The following is a 16231-nucleotide window of genomic DNA, read 5'->3' on the forward strand; positions in this document are numbered from 1 at the left end:
TTTTTCATGTATTTCTCATTTTTCATGTAGCAGGGTCCATCGAAAGTATGCAACATGGGTACTCCTTGGATAAGGACTTAAATTTTGCATCCAACGAGTACTCCAACACGAAACTTGAGTAAAACCTTAGGGAGATAAGTTTAAAATACGAGTTGAAAAAGTAGTTTTATTATTTTATTATTTTTTAATCTTTTTACTTTTTTACTCTAAAAATGGTGAATTGTCCCTCATGGTTGACATCATCATCTTGAATGTTATTGGTTCTTATAAAGTTTATTTTGGTTGTACATTGTTCTTAGGAGGCCCATTTTACACCTCAAAATTCTCCTAATAATGGCATCATTAATAAATCTCATGAATGTGGCAGGTGCATTGCAAAGTCCAAATGACATAACTAACTATTTAAATAGACCTTGTTTTTCCTTGAAATAATTTTTCTAAACATCTTCAAGAATCCTTATCTGATGATAACCACTTCTCAAATTTAACTTAGTAAAATAAACAACATCCTTTGGTTGATCTAGAAAATCATCAATGTAAGGAAGAGGATAGGGATTCTTTACCATTATCCTTTTCAAAGCTCGAAAATCCACACACATGTGCCATGTACAATATTTCTTTGGAACCAAAACAATAGGATACCCACAAGGAGATGCACTAGGTATGATGACCTCTTTGTCAAGCAACTCTTGAATTTGTTCCTTAATTTCTGGATTCTACAAAACTGACATTCTATACATGCCAATATTTGGAAGTGGTGCATCTTGCTGCAATTGAATCTCATGTTGGATACCTATTTTTGGAGGTAACCCTTCAAGTTCTTGAAACATCTTTTCATAAGTGTTAAAAGCTTCAACCAATTCATGCTTTAGTTTAGAATGGCATCCTGAGAAAGCTTTAGATTCAGCAGTATCTTTAGCTTTAATCATCAAAAACAAAAAATTCTTACTAGTATTCACAAGCCTTTTCATTTGACCAACGCTAACAAGAGATAAGTTCATCTTCTTGCGATGTGCTCTAAAAATATACTCAAGTCCATCTTTGAAAAGATGATAAATGTTCTCATGACAATAGAATATGGATTTTTGGTCATATAAATATGGACTCCCTAAGACAATCCCACAAATATCAAGTGGTATAACATCAAGCTCTACCTCATTTATAAAATTAGCAATGATGGCAGATTTGAGTTTACATTTTCTTGTCACTTGCAATTTGGCATCATCACATACCCAACCCAAAGGGTAAGGTTTTGTAGGAGGTGTAGCCTCTAAATTAATTTTCTTGATAATTGCTTCAGAGATAAGATTGACTTGAGATCCACTATCAAATAATGTATCAACCTTTGTATGTTGTGCAATGACCCTAATATGGAGAAGCTCACTTATTTTTTTATCATTTTGAGTTTCAATATGATTTCTATAAGAACTAGTACTTGCATTAGAAGTTATACCTTTCATTCACATGGTTGTGATTTTAGTTTCATCACTTGAATCAAATCCTAGATCTTATTGAGTTGTAGCAGCAATGTTTTGTTTCCCCTTGTTATCTAACTTATATGGTCTCAATTCTGGATGTAATTTCCAGTAGTGGTATTCATCATTGCCATCTTTTTACCAATGTGTACAAGTAAGTTTATCTCCCTCTTTCTTAAAAGTAACATTCTTCTTACTTTTCCTTTAAAATTTCCCTTTCCTTTGTCTCTAAATTTAATTGTTTTCTTGTTGGACTCTTGAGGAACATTCTTGCCTCTTGATTCTAAATGAGTTGTCTTAACACATAATTCACCTAGATTGGGATTGAACATAAGTATAGTGTGTCTCAATTAACTATATAATCCACCTATATACTTAATTAGAGTATCTTGTGAGGTCAAATCAACACCTAAGATTAAATATCTTCTTATAAATTGTTGTGTGTAACTTTGGACACTCTGACCTTTAGCTTGTCTAAAAATTTTCCAATCCATAATTTCTTTTTTCGTGTAAGCTAATGGATAAAATTCCGTTCTTAATGCAGCTATAAATCATTCCAATAAGAGATAATTTTACCGCTTTTCTTCGAAACTTCTTTAGTTCTTTCCTCCCACCAAATGAGGGTTGCACCTTCCAAGTGAAGAGAAGAAAGTTGTATCTTTGTGAAATCATCATCAATCTTTAAAATCCTGCAATAAACTTCAATTTGACAAACCCAATTATGCAACTTTTTAGCATTTACTTGCTCATTGTACATTGGAAATTCAAACTTGACATAAATCTTAATCAAAGGAGACTTAGCATTTTCTCTTGGAGATGTACGAGGAGTGGGCCTATGGGATGAAGGAGGTGAAGAAGGAGGTGAGGATGGAGGTGTAGATGAAGGTGAAGGAGGAGGAGGAGGTGGAGGCTAGCACCCATTACCACTTGCAACCTTGTTTTTCTCTCATTGTACAACACTTTCACCATCTTAGTCATATCAAAGAAAGCCTTTTTAAAATTCTCTCGTCCTCAGACATTAGCAATTGTCCTTGTCCTTCTTCATGTGCCATGAATTGTGGAGTTTGTGGCCTCCTTGAGCCAATTTTAGGGTTATGTTCTTCATGTGTTCCTTCTCCTCTTATCAATTTAGACCTTGTAATCATTCAAAAACCTTGTATTGATGGTGTTCTAAATCCATCAACCAAGGGGTCTCCCCGATGTGAAGTCCCAATTAGACCTCACATCATTTGGATTAGGAGCCCCAACTGTCAGCAAGAGAGTGGGACATGTGGTGCCTTCGAAAATCAAGGGGCATGTGCCTAGTGAGTGTTCAATCATATGTTTGCCAAGGTCCTTTCAGTGCAGAGGGGAGGAAAAGTGAGCCTCTAAGAAAGAGGTAGTAGTACCACCCTAGTAGAGACACAAATGAACATGATGGGTTTGTACAACATCAAGCAAAATAGTCCAAAGAGATGCGACAGTCATTGAAACCAATATAACGAGGAATATATGTCTAATATCGAGCAGAGTAGTCCACGAGGATGTGAAAATGGTGATAGAAATTACAACACATTCTCAATATGATAAGTACCAAAATAACCGAAATAGTTCAACTACTTTAGCACAAATGAAAGAAAACATGAATTATAAACATTCACAGAATAGTCTTACAAATATCCATAATCCATGCATGAAGAACATACTAACCCAAACGGCTTCTCATATTAAGTAAAAGTTTCAAGAAACATGTATACAATGAACATCACTAGCTCTAATAGTGGAGCATTGGAGACACTCCTTGCTCCTCAAAAGAACTAATTTGTCTCTCTAATTCCTTTTGGGAGGAGACAATGAGAAAATTCCTTTGCTCATACAATGAGGGAGTATATATAACCAAGAGGTGATGCTTTCCATTCCTTATGACCCTTTGACTACCCTCATGACTGTTTGACTTCCTATGACTTTTCAACTTACATGACTCTTATATTCCATGTGTTTCCTTTGGACTTCCACTTTACAATACATTTTTAATACCATTTACATGATCCAAAATGATGATGTGGCATATGAAAACTCGTGACATGACATGACATGACACTGCTAACATGGACTGCTTGATGATGTGATAGTCTCAAGCCACGGTTGTTGCTATGTGCTAGTGTAGAGGTTTCTCGATCTTGAGTTGTGATCACAAATTGATGTCCCTTTGCTTTCTTGTGATTGATCAACTTGCATGTTCAACTACAAGAGTGTCTTTCAGCATGTTTCCCTCCTTCATTTCTTTCTTCATCATCTCACCATAGCATGGTAAGGTACATGAATTTGCAATTAAATCATGACGATACGACATCAGTCCAAAAACCCCATAATCTAATATGGTGCACATTTATCCACTAACTGAGCCAAAACTGAGTGACATGATGGGAAAGAGACTCAGTAACTGTGCAATTGCACAACTCAGGCAGTCAGGTGTGAAGTGTTGAAAAAGCAATAAGAAAATCCTAATTTAAATTTGTCCTTGAATTAAATTGTAATTCCACATATCATGACAACTTGTAATGGTTAACTAAGTTAATTTGACTTAGTTGGATCAGTTAATTCAAGTTGGGAGTCTAACTAGAGTCTGTAGAGTGTCTCCTACTTTTTAGGAGCCCTGGTTGAGTTTATTTCGAGTTGTAATTATTTAATGCAATTTAACTGAGTTAAATTCAGTTAAACTAGTTCCAACTTATGGAGGAATTAGTAGGAGACCCAGTAGTGGGGTGTAACCTCCAGTAGTGGGGTGTAACCAAAACTGACCAACCAGCAAACTAAAGATTCACTCATAATTAACTCATTCATGTCATCTCAGAGAAAGACCCAGTTGATATTGGAGTTAAGGGACAATGTACTATCAGTTGTATAATCATCTAAATTGTACATATGGTGCATGCAATTAGAGGAAGACCTATGAGGATTGTGAAATTCATATTTGTGGAATTTCCCAATTAAATATGGGCTAATTCCCTAGGAAATAGGATCTTGGCAGGCAACACAATTGGCTAAGTATTGGCTTGAGCTTGTTTGTGAATCTATGAGATAGATTGAGATAGTGTAGAGGTTTCTCGAGCTTAAGAAAACCATTGTAATCTTTTCATATTTTCTGATTAATGTAATAAATAGATAGTATGGTTTTTTAGCTGTGGCTTTCCCCCAAAAATTATTTTGTTATGTGTGATTGAATTCTTTCTCTTTTATGCTTCATGATTTCATTGATCATTTATTATTTCCTCTTATGAGTAGATTAGATTCAAATCAATTGTTTTAGCATATTACAATCTGTAGTTTGAATCTACAAGTACTTTCTACATGAAACTTGAGCCTTGAGACTGCACAATGTGCAGTTCAGGATAGGCTGAGGAAGAAAACTATGCAAACTAGGAGCTTAGGATGACAGGCTAAGGGGACATGCACTAGATCAGCCTATTGTGTAGTTCTAGGAGACAAGGCAGACTGGGAATTTCCACAACTGCGTAGTTCAAAGGCTCAAGGACTGAGCTTGAGGCTTGTGATTGTGCAGTGTGCAATTAGGTCTAGGTTGAGAGAAAGGATTTTGCAATTTAGGAGGCCAAGGTTGGAGCTTAAGCACAGAAACTGTGCAGTGTAGTAGTACTGGGAGGCAGGAACTGTGCATTGCGTAGTGCCAAAGGGCAAGGTCATAACTAGAGGACTGAAATTGCACAGTGCATAGTTCAGGGAAGTCGGGTGAAACCAAGTTTGTTGGTCGAGAAGCCTTCTTAGAAATGGATAAGTGTAAGACCAGTTATACTAATGTGAACAGTGACAAGACTTCAACTGTGATATCATACTTAAAATACTTGAAGACACAATAAAATAAATCACCCAGGAAACACAAACAATGCATTTCCCTCTGTGCAACAACTTTATGACCCATTATGACAAGTGTGACACTTAAGAAACAGTTTGTGACAACTGTGAAGACACTTATGCAACGATGCTTAAAACTTTGAAAATGAGTGTGATAGTTGTTTACATCGTTAGAAAAACTCATATACACAAAGATAGACCCTTGAAAATACCAGAAAAGGCTTCTACACATTATGTGACAACCAATCATGCGAAAAGAGGACATTTTACCCAACTTGCAAAGGGGAGAAAAATACTTCAAGAAAGTACATAAAACAAGTTTTGATGTTTGCGATAATAATGTGCAAGACCAAGGAAGGCTCTGAAATTTAATGTAAGACAAAAAAATTTAGGGTGTTGTAGCAACTATAACACTTGGCAACACACTGGTAGATTTCCAGCTTCTCTGTCTTGGTAATATTCTTCTGTGCAGGGCCTTGGTTCTTCAGGGATTATTGATTCATCGTATTGATTACTTCGGTCTCCCCACTTACCCCATGAATAGACAAGATCCCCTTTATGCCTTCTCAACTGAACACAACATAATATTCAACAAGATCACTATGTTTCGAGTTGGGAAGAGTAGTGTAGCTCGCGAGCTTAAGATTCTCAGAGTATACTTTTTCATCTTTGGTGTTGCTCCACTACTAGCAGGCATGGACAGTACCCTGGTGGAGTCGCACAAGAGCACAAACATTTCTCTGTTGCCAGTGAGCCTAGACAGTACTCTGGCGAAGTTTCTTGTTTCACCTCTCTATGCAGAAAGCCTTTTTCTTATTTTGCCTTTATTTATTTATTTTAAAGAGGAATGTGCATCGACACTTATTCATTTTTAAGCAGAAGAGGGATCTCAACTTATTGAGAGCAAAAGAGGTTTGTTACTTTAGAAAATCATATAGATACCATTGATCTAGGTTTGCTCATTTATATTTTTCCCCTTCTCTTATTCTACTTATTGGATAAGCATGAAAACACTGAAACACAATACCGAATATAGGCATAAGGTTTCCTGAGTAGACATAGGTTCATGGTTGGACCAAAACTCTCCTTACAGACAAATAGTATTTTCTATTAAAACTTCATCAACCAAAAGATGTAATTGACACAAGGAAGATAGACTAGAGGTTAGCCAAATGTTGAAGTGTCACAAGACTCATTAGAATTCATCCACACGCATCCTAAGAAGCCAAAACAGGTCCAAGAACAACACTTATTCCCATTATGAAAACAAAAGGAGACAAACAACAAGAAATAAAAACAAAAGAAACAAAACAAAAGGAAAGACAAAATAGAACAAGGAAACAAAACTAGAAGACAAGCAAAGAAGCTAAACCAAAGCATAATGCAAGAGGAAAGTAAGAAAAGACAAGAGATATTGAAGAGAACAACATGGGATGGGTGCAAGAGAATGAAAACTAAGATATGGCTAATCCTACTCCTAACATAAAAACTAGAAGGTCGGGGATATGTATAATGGAATTTCCAATGTAGCCATAGTAATCATTCCTTGCCTGCAATCACAAATATACAATCGATTAAAATAGATATAAAGCAATGTGAAAGAAAAGGGTGACCTTTCATGTGGCCAGAAAGTTGTGTCACAACCACTACTTTCATCCAATTCACATTCTTACCTCTTCGACAGAAAGCATAATCAGAAAAACCTCAAAGACGTCTTGCGAAAGCACCTTCTTCTGTGTCATCCTACTTAACAATCATGAGAAAAGGCCAAAACCTGTTTATTACAATGGAGCTTGCCAAGTAAGAATGCTCCAACCATTCAACGATTGGATCATAAAATGCATGATGATCCTCATGAAAAACCTGAAATGTTTAAAAATATGGATTTTCAATTAGAGGCACGAGATTATAATGAGAATCTTATAGGTCTGATTATATTCAAAAATCATATCGAGACAGTGAGGACCTAACATAACCATCAGTAAAGGCTAAAGTGCCTCAACCGCTCGACAAAAATACGAACAGTGAGATGTTGAACGATGAAGATAGAAGTATGTAAAACAATTGTCATTGGATATGTTGATGGGAAAATGATACACTGAATGACAGTTATTAGAGACAGAATAATGATCAGACGGGTTGATTAAAGCATCAAATTCCCAATTTGTAATTAACAAAGATAAATCAATTTAACCAGTTTCAGAAATGATCTTGATAGCAGAATCATCTTCCTTGTGACTCATTATGCACTACATTAGTGTCGTAATCGTCGAAAGAAGTAAAAAGGAATGCTAGTATTAAAAACACAAGAAACCAGTCAAGGTAAAATGAGTGAAGAAGAATTTGATTCATCAAATAATCAATGCCTTCACTAACACTCAAGAGGATTTCAGGAATAATGAAGAAAAGGATTAGAATCAAAATATTCACAAGAAGGATCAGGATCTGATTGTTTTCAAAAGAGTGGGATAGGTATGACTCCTCCGTCCAAAGATAATATTTAGAGTAATCATCTTCTCAATTCGATGATTCTATGAGAGATACACATTCTAAACCCGTTTTTGATACAAGATACTTGCATGGAGATAAAACATATTGAATCTAACCAGAAATTTGATCTTGAAAGTTTGAGATATCATATTCGCAATGCTAAATATATTTCAAGAAAGAATTTACATTGAGTGAAACCGTGCAGAAGGAAGAGTTTTGTGATGAAAAACATACTTGAATTGGTTTGGGGGTCTCTGTTAAGGGACTAATTCCCCTAGGGTATTTGGGTTGAAACCCTAGCAGATCAGAGGCTGTCTATACAAAGAAACACACATTCCATATAGCCATAATGCAAATATAAGCAAACTATACGATAAGGGGCGTACCTAGGGGTCCTTCATTTGAGAAGAGCCTTCCAGGGTCCAAAGGCTTCTTGGAGTTCCTTTTTCTCCTTCAACCTGCAAAACAATCAATTCAAGAAAGTACAACAGTATATGGACTAAACATTATAAAGAAATCATCTTCATAGTATATTGAAAAATAGTTAGTTATACAATTAAACAACCTTTCATATATGAATCATAACATGGATATCATAAACATGAAGAAGATTTATATCAGGAACAAAGACAAGTGCTTCTTTTATTATAGACAAATAAAGTATAAAAAGGAATAATTTCACCTGATTCGTCCTTTCGCAGGCTCCAAGCAGAACCATCCTCCGGATTCATCCAGTCTCAAGCCTTTAACAAACTCCTTCCATGACTTACTCCATGATATCACAAGTAGTAGATAGACATCATCACACAAGGAAACAAGGGTTTCCTGTAAGTAGGGGAAGTGTAGGAGGCACAAGGATCTTTAGACCTAGTCAGGGAAATCTCAACATAATAACCTTTCTCTCTCTTCTCTCCTCCCTTAGGCCTTCCCATTGAAGTCTTTTTATACTTCTCCCAAAGTAGTTTTTTAGTTGGGAATTCGTTGGGAACAGTTAGGCCACGGGAACTAACAAGTGATCAGCATGTAACACCCGTGATCTCTGCCCAAAATTAAGGAGATTTAATTTTTTGAATTGTTTTAAGACATATACCCGGGTTTGTTATACACATACCCGTGTATACACGCATTTAGCTCAGGGCAATGTCGCGTATAGGGAATAAAACACTACTTTTTAATGTTGGACCAGGTCTGGAAGGAGGGGTTTCCCTGGGCCATGAGTGCAGCATCACAAACCCCAAGAGTGAGATTTGGAGCTATAGCAGATGCCCCCTAATATATGAGGCCAGAAGGGGCACATGATTGCCGAAATGTATTAAGCAAGTACATGGAAAGGAAATCTGTCAAAAAACTGAGAAGGACTTCACCAGAGTTCAGCCTGCCAAGCCACAAAAGGAGATCAGAAAGAAACACTATCTGAGGTGGGCATACCCATGCTCAGAGAAAGTAAAGCATGTACGCATATCAAGTACGAGCGGATCCACTAAGTATACAAGTATAAAGAACTGGAAAAACCATAATGGATCATCTGATCATGATCGAACAAGTACATGTCTGAATATCACATATAAGAATTGCAATGATGTTGAAGGATGAATTGGATCACTGATATCAAAGATTGGTCACAAAGGTACCAACTGAACATGATGGAATAGGATGGTACTACATTGTAAACTCAGGGGCCAGCATATAGAATGTCGCCATGAATGACTGCAACATAGAACGTGGGGTGGTATCAACTAGCAGCAACAGGAGCAACTGTCAAGTGAACCAATGAATGTTGATGCAACCTGAGGTCTTCACCGACCGTCGTGGTACATTTCTACACCATGGGAATAAATTATCTGAAGTCGACCATGTGAGAAATCGTTTGATTACCGGTCATTGATGTATACCGTTAACAAACACGAGACTACTCACCGATAATGAAAATGAGCACCAAGGTACCCAGTACAATCTAACAAGTGTGAATAGATAAGCTTGAGTCAAACACCTGTAAGAATCTATCAATCAGGAGACAATGATGGTTTCCCACTGTCGATAGCGAAGGATCTGCCACTAATGACTGCAAACCCCAAGGTACTGCCAAATGGACTCTAGATCTTTGCCCCAGAGCAATGAGTCGTAGTCGATAGGGAAAGATCTGCTAGAAGGAAGGCATTAAGGCATCCTTCATCAATCTAGCGCAAGTGTAACCCGTAGGCCAATAATGTGGAAGGAATCGGATGAAAAAGATGTAGTACCCCGACCGAAGTACGTTTCCGGCGTACACAAGATGTAGCTAGCGCACGACGGAAACCCTCTGAACCAACCAGTAATGAAAGCTCACATAGAGGCAAGGCATCCACCATTAGGGTCAAATGGAAACCAAGGGACTGCACGAATCCCAATGTGTGATAATGTAAGCTGATGTCGAACACAAGGAAGACCACTCAGTTAAAGACCCATGATACTAATCGATGCTGAGCACAAGGTGACCTATCAATAATGAAAATAGGGCCAGGGTGCAGCTCTAGGCCTATCCTTAGAGCAAGATGTCGTCATCGATAAGGACAAGACCCGCCAGCAAGAAGTCAATGGGGACCTTCTCAAATCGGCACGAGTAAAGGACCAATATAGCTGATGTGATGATAAACATGATACTGACAATCAGGGATGGCCGACTGAAAAATGAGTCAAGAGACACCGCAGAGAGGCCGACTCAGGCTAACTTCCCTTGAACAAAAGCATGACTCAATGTGACTATATGGCAGCATATGATGTCTCTGTATAAGTTCATCATGCAGGAGGCACGAACAAACCCTCCATATGATTTGAAGAGATAACCAATCGAGGGAGAACTGACTAAATAACAAGGTTAAGGTGTACCTAAGTCAAACTAAATCCTGCCCAGACAGAGGAGACTTTGTTTTGAGTGCTTTGTTCAAGGGCGATATGACTGACTCTAGCTGCCAACAATAGATGGAAACATTGTCCCATTCCAGCTCTTTTTTTGGACTACATAATTTTTTTTTATCTTTTTCTGTTAAGCTGGAAAAAGAATAAAAGAATGCTATAATACATTGGAAAGAACGAGTGTCGGTGAAACAGATGATCTAGTTCCTGGGATTGGAACGTTCCTATGCTCAATGCAGGGAGGTGAAAACTGGTCAATGACACTCAAAGGTGTGTTCCTTCCACGGGCCAAGGTGCATCAAGTTGCAGAGGTCAAAGATATGCAAGTTTGATTTTGCAGTCGTCATGGTCAAAAGTTGGCTTAAACACGAGTCCAAGTGAAGCTGGCTCAAGGCCAAAAGGTGCAAATGGTCAAAATGCAATGCAGTAGTACAACTCAACACAAAGGAGCCTCTAGGGTATAAGGCCAGAACGAAGCGAAGAAGAAAAAAGGAATGAGTCTTCATCACATAAGTCCTGGCGGGACTACAAAGGACTCCCGAGCCTACTCAAATCAGAGCAGCATGGGCAACAAATGTCAGTGAGGTGCTAACTACGATGCCCATGTAAAGGATGGCTCTACCATCGTGTCATGATTTAAAGAATCGGTGAGTGAAGATGGTTTGCGAACCATAACACGATGGGATTGACCCTATGGAAAATGTATTGACAAATGGAGGCTAGTATGCATAATGCAATGGAAAAATGGCTTCCCTAACCTATATTCCAGTGAGAAAACGATACTTGCCATGATGGGTCAGCAGTCATGGAACCGTCTCGAAACCATCGAAAAAACGTCCAAAATGTCTTGAAAATCAAACCGTTCTCGACATTCCAAGCTCCCAAGCTAAAAGTTACATGAGGCCAAACAAAATAAAATTTTGAAAAAATTTTGCATTTTCAAAACCTATAAAAGAGCTTTTGGACTCACCATTTTCATCATTTGAGTTTGAGAGCAGAGAAGTGGAGCAAAAGGAGCAAACTTTTCATACACCAAAATCAATCGTTCAGATTCTTCCAAAATCCTCAGGTAACTCTTATACTTGTCTTGCAATCCATTGTGACTAGTTTTAGAATTTTTAATTTATGTTTTACCGTTGAATTTTTTGCCAAAAATTTCACCGCGGCATATACGCGGGTTGGTAATATGAAACCCCCATACACGCGGGCCCTACACGCGACTGTGTGTAAAGGGACCCACATATACACCGCGAACATTTCAAACAAAAAAAACTAACGGTTTAAAATCATTTTTTCTTCAGGATGCCAGTCACTTGGCAAGAAAGAGAGCATACCGCAGTGGATGATGAGGTCATGAACGATCCTGATGCTTTGGATGCCCTACGGGGATGTGGTTTGCTAAAACTCTTCAAATTGCCAAATATGAAAGCAAACACACGTCTGCTTGAGATGCTCATTGATTACTGGAGTATTGATGATGATGCGTTCATGATTGACCAGATGCCACTCAGGATGGAAGTGGATGACATTTGCTTCATCACAGGCCTTTCTCGAAGGGGAGAGATAGTACATTCCACGGGTAGGACATGAGGCAGTCTCTCGATCGAGGACTACGTACATATCTATTGCCTGAGACATCCAAAAAGGTTGGAAGTCAGATTTCCCTCACACATGTGGAGAGTCTATAGCTGAGGATAATCCTGTTCACCATAGCAAGAGTGAACGGATCAGCTTCTTTGCACCCAGCATCATGGCTAACCATGAGCTTGGCGGTGGATTGTCTCACCACCGTGTTTGACTGGTGTACTCCTCTTCTGGCCAGCTTGAAAAGCCAGCTTACTTCCATCAAGAGAGGGCAGACCAAAAACTTTGTATATGGGACTATCTTGTGTTCTTTCTTTTTTGAGAGGGTCCCTGCACTCCACCCTAGGGTAGCGGTTTCCATTAGCACCCCACGAGATCCACACATGGGCAGGTGGGCTGACCTGATGAAACGTCTAGGGGGTGGGGACATCCCACAGACTGCATTTGACGATGACTTCTTTTCCTAGTGGGATCAGCAGATCATCGCCATAGATGACTACCCTTATGCTGGGTTGGATTTTCGAGGAGATCCCGATCTAGTATTACCACTGACCACAGCATGGGGCGACATTCGTAAGTATTTTTTGATTTTATGATTTTTTTGGATTTTTCAAATATAATAATGAATTTTGAAAAATGATTTTGATAGGATTCAAATGACTAATATGATGATCATGTTCGAGATATTGGTCCGGTATGACCAGATGATTTCCCACGGTACAGACGTCGCGGCTGAGGGGCCGAAGAGACAGCTGCAGACACAGAGTGACTACTTCACACCGTCCAGCGGCACCTGGTGAGACTCACTCACGGAGTGCTGATGGCGGCAGTAGAGGATCTTATTGAGGACATGCAACGTCATGTGGTTGGCATGCCACGTGACTGGGTCCGCACTTTTCAGCGTGTGGCCAACGCGATAACTACCTACTTAGCCGCTCACCCTGAGCCGGGGCATTAGATATACCAGACATGATTATGGGCATTTGAGTCCCAATTTTTGTATATTATTTTTGCACAAACTTATGTACACTTGAGATGTTTTATGATATATATATATATATATATATATATATATATATATATATATATATATATATATATATATATATATATATATATATATATATATATATATAGATATATATATATATATATATAGTTCAACTTTATGATGCCTGATTTTATTGTGATGAATGATTGATGTGCCATTCTAATGCTTGATTAGTGATAGAATCAGTTAACCAATTATGAGATCTTGGAATGTGAAAATAATTAATATAAGTAAATGATCTTTGAAACAACCTCACCCTTAAATATTGGCGATATAAATATGGATCCCTTACCCGATAAATGTTATTCAATTGTGACACTATCAATTGTGAATCAAGATAGACTACCAACAAGTCGATTTCATGAGAAATTGCCTCGGATAGTAAATTAATGATGGCAGTATACTCAGCCATATTATTCAAAGCGGGGCCAATGCATACTCCCCTTGATACCATCAACTGACCAATTGGATAGTAGAGTACCCAAGTTGCAGAAGTGAGGTTCCGAGTGTGCCGACTAGCACCATCGGCGAATCCAAAATAGACCAAGTCCTCCATCAACACCTGCCACAGCAGACCAAAAAGTGTTGATATCAAAAAACTCTCGATGAGATATGTACAAATATACAAAATGTACAAAGAAGTCATTGCCTAGCTGCTACTTAAGCAAAGTACTTCTTGAGGTAGAGCCCGTTTCGAGGCTTTGCCAACTTGTTTCCCTCAAAATCGATTAACTCATATGACCCTTTTTCTAAAACTCGTTTAATAATGAAGGGACCGTACCACATAGGCTTAAACTTGCCTGCCCCAAGGTGTCCTTATCTTGGTCATAGACCAAGAGAAGGTCACCTTCAGCAAAGACTCGAGGACAGACAGTTTTATCATACTGCGTTTTAACCCTTTTCTTATGAACCTCATTCACCGTGATGGCATCTCGACGCTGCTCATCGAGATGTTCCAAATGAATGAGGCGCTCTTCGAGACTAGAAGTCTCTAGAAGGAGCTCAATAGCTAACTTAAGAGATGGAATTTCACATTCGATAGGAAAGATAGATTCCATCCCATAAACTAACTGAAAAGGTGTAAAACCAGTAGCAGTCTTCATGGAGGTTCGGTATGCCCAAAGAGCCGGATACAACATAAGATGCCAATTGGACCGATTTTTGTCGATTGTCCGTTGCAGGATCATCTTAAGAGTTTTGTTGACTGCCTCGACCTGTCCATTGGCCTGAGGATAATAAGGAGACGAATGCTCCTGCCGGAAACCCAATTTGAGAGCCAATTCAGACATCAGTTGATTCTGGAAATGACTGCCATGGTCAGTGACAATCTCTCTCAGGATACCGAATCTTGAGATAATCTGATTAAAAAGGAACATTTCTAATGTGTCACTATCGTTTTTATAAGTGGGCATGGCCTCGGCCAACTTCGTAAAGTAGTCTACAGCCACGATAATGAACCTGTGATTCGCCACTAAAGGTGGATTACAAGTTGTAAAATCGATACCCCACTTAGTAAAGGGACCGACAGTGACAACGGGAAAAAGAGGAGCTGGATGTGCACGCATCTTCCGAGTATAGATTTCACAAGGGTGACAGCGTTTGACCGCTTCAACACAGTCTTTGAAGAGCGAAGGCCAAAAATAGTCGGCACGCAAGATACGTTGGGCTGTAGCAAGCCCTGATAAGTTACCACCACAAGCTCCACTGTGGCAGTCATTGAGCACTGACTCTGCTTCCTCTAAGGTTAAACAGCGCCGAAGGATTGAATCAACCCCTCAACGATATAATGTATCACCTATGATAACATAGTTCTTAGTTAGGTGACGTAATTTCTGACGTTCATCCTTAGAGAAAGTAGAGGGAAACTTCGAAGTCTAGAGATAGACAATGATATCTCCATACCAAGGGTCGAGTGAAGAGATGAGGAATAAATGCTCATCAGGAAAACTTTCCTCATAAATAGTATCCTCTCCACAAGGCAACTCTGAAATTAGCTCGGCGAAAACCATGGATTTCTTAGACTTGGCGGACAAGAACTCGAGATCGAATTCTTATAAAATGACTATCCATCGATTATATTTTCCCCCAATCACTCGCTTACTGAGGACAAATTGAAATTGATTGACCACAGATAAGATAAAAGTTTTGCGTAGCAAGATATAATGGTGGAGCCGCTGGACAGCATGGACAACTGCCAAAGCCAACTTCTCAACCGAGGAATAGCGAAGTTCAGGACCTATCAAGCCTCAGCTCAAATAATAAATCACATGCTCCGTGAGAGCATCGCCTTCCTGAACGAGAACCATACCAATGGTTGATTCTGCTGCAGCGAGATATAAAAGGAAGTCCCTACCATAATTCGGTGGACTCAAAAGCGGGATAGAGACTAATGCCTTTTTCAAAGCATCAAACGACCACTACGCAAAGTCATCCCACACGAATGGAACTCCTTTGCATAGCAAACGCATAAACCCTTTAGTTATCTTGACATATTTTGCTATAAACCGTCTTAGGAAATTAGCCTCCCCTTGAAGACTTTGAATTTGTCGAATTGAGGACGGGGGAGGCAACTGAACTATTGCCTCAACCTTGAAGGGATCAACCCGAATCCCTTCATTTGGCACGATGAACCCTAATAACCGACCAGACGTAACCGCGAAAACGCACTTGTTGGGATTCAACTGGATTTTATAAAAATGACATCGTTCGAAAACCAATCGAAGATGACTAGGGTGATCAGTTCTCTTTCGAGAATGAGCAGCAAGATCGTCCAAGTATGCTTCGATGATATGTTTAATGTCGTGGAAAGCATATGACATGGCCCACTGGAAAGTAGCTCCAGCATTTTTAAGACCAAAATGCATCTTTCTGTATGCAAAGGTACCCCAGG

The sequence above is a fragment of the Pinus tabuliformis genome, chromosome 1_2, assembly GCF_031772625.1.
Source record: "Pinus tabuliformis cultivar Carrire ecotype Pingquan chromosome 1_2, CPIR1, whole genome shotgun sequence".
Classification (NCBI taxonomy): Eukaryota; Viridiplantae; Streptophyta; class Pinopsida; order Pinales; family Pinaceae; genus Pinus; species Pinus tabuliformis.